This window comes from Carlito syrichta, unplaced genomic scaffold, assembly GCF_000164805.1.
Source record: "Carlito syrichta isolate Samal-C Ts95f unplaced genomic scaffold, Tarsius_syrichta-2.0.1 Scaffold309725, whole genome shotgun sequence".
NCBI classification, from domain to species: Eukaryota; Metazoa; Chordata; class Mammalia; order Primates; family Tarsiidae; genus Carlito; species Carlito syrichta.
Window position 1 is genome coordinate 87976 of NW_007253821.1, and position 1860 is coordinate 89835.

Sequence of the window (1860 nt, forward strand, 5' to 3'; positions counted from 1 at the left end):
GCCGGAGCCCAGCAGGTCGAGGCTGTGGTGGCCGGGAGCGGCCACTGCACTCCAGTCTGGGTGACAGAGTGAGACTCCGCCTCAAAAAAAAAAAAAAATAAATAAATAAATAAATTACTTCAGTCAAAATAGTACAACAGGGCCAGGTGCAGTGGTTCAAGGCCTGTAATCCCAGCATTTTGGTAGGCAGAGGTGAGAGAATTGCCAGAGCCCAGGGGTTTGAGACCAGCCTGGGCAACTTAGTGAGATCTTGTCTCTATAATAAATTTTTAAAAATTAGCTGGGCCTGGTGGCACGCGCCTGTAGTTCCAGTTACTTGGAAGGCTGAGGTGGAAGGATCTCCTGAGACCAGCAGGTTGAGACTGCGGTGACTGTGAGTGTGCCACTGCTGCACTCCAGCCTGGGCGACAGAGTGAGATTCCGACTCAAAAAAAAAACAAAACAAAACACAACACTTGTTCTCCTAGAGTTATAGGAATGGTGTTAACTTGAGTAAGGATAGTCCTCTAAGAACATGTCATTTTCTGTGAAAAATGTGATTAGAGAAAAGATCTGAGCCTGTATAAGGATTTTCATGGCAATTAGAGAAGGTCTCAGATATATTTCTTTTTCTTTTTTTCCCCTGGAGGTACTGCAATACCAGGTCTATGCATAGAGTGTAGATATATTTCTTAAGAATTTCTAGGACCTGCTCCAGTAGCCTTCTAAACTGATTTTTTTGTTTGTTTTCATTTTGATTCCTTACAGTCCATTGGTTACATTGGTTACATTGTCACATTGGTGGTCTTTATGAAATACAGATCTGTGTTTTCTTTACTTGAAATAAACAGGTTACCTGATCTCAGCTTCAGTTTCTCATCTAGAAAATGGGAATGTTAAAGGCACATTCTTCATGGGATTTTTGGGAGGAATATATCTGAAAAATATAAGTAAAATGTCCTTGGAAGACTGAGGTGGAAGAATCGCCTAAGCCTAGCAGGTTGAGGCTGTGGTGGCCATGAGCATGCCACTGAACTCCAGCCTAGGCATCAGAGTGAGACGCCAACTCAAAAAAAAAAAGTCTTACACACTGTTAAATTCATTATGTGTTAAATTGAGATTATCTAGTTATTATTTATAAGGCAAACTCCTTACAATGGCAAATAAGATCCTTATGGTCCTGTCATGCCTCATTTTCACTTCCCCCATCCTGCTTTTCCATTCTTAAAACCACTTAATGTTTCCTTCATGGCATTCTCTCTTACTTCGTGCATTTGCATTGTGATTTCCAGTTCTCCAAATATACCTCTCCCTGCTTCTATCCTACTGCTGTTTTCTCTGTTCCCATGGCATCCTTTGTAGACAGTGTTACAGCATGTCATACTACATTGCAATTATCTCTTTGCTGTCACTTTCCCTCACTGATCTGTGAAATTATTGAACGTAGAGACGTTGTATTTTTATTTTTGCATCTTTGTTCCTAGTAACTACAGGCATACAGTTGAATGGCTACTAAACAAATATTTGTTTTATTTAATGCATGAATGAAGGAACAAATGTATGGAAAGAATGGAATGCAAAGAAGTGGAGAGACAGTAGAGAGTAGTGGTTAAGGCAAATGATTTTGGACCCTGGGTTTATGTCTCAGTTCTGGAATTTACTCTCTTTGTGACTTTGATTGAGTGACTTAATATTTTTGTGCCTTCTTTTCCCATATATAAAATGGGACTAATAATAGTATTTACAGCCGGGCTCGGTGGCTCAGCCTGCAATCCCGCGCTTTGGGAGGCTGAGGTGAGTGGATTACCTGAGCCCATGGGTTTGAGACCCACCTGGGCAACTTGGCGAGACCTCATCTCTACAGTAAATCAAAAACTACCC

General features: G+C 41.1%; 1 protein-coding gene across 1 annotated transcript in view; it reads left to right on the forward strand.

The window, feature by feature from the left end:
- Positions 1-1860, forward strand: part of INTS4 (integrator complex subunit 4) — a 127016-nt gene that overhangs the window by 60019 nt on the left and 65137 nt on the right. The gene's annotated exons all lie outside the window — the stretch shown is intronic.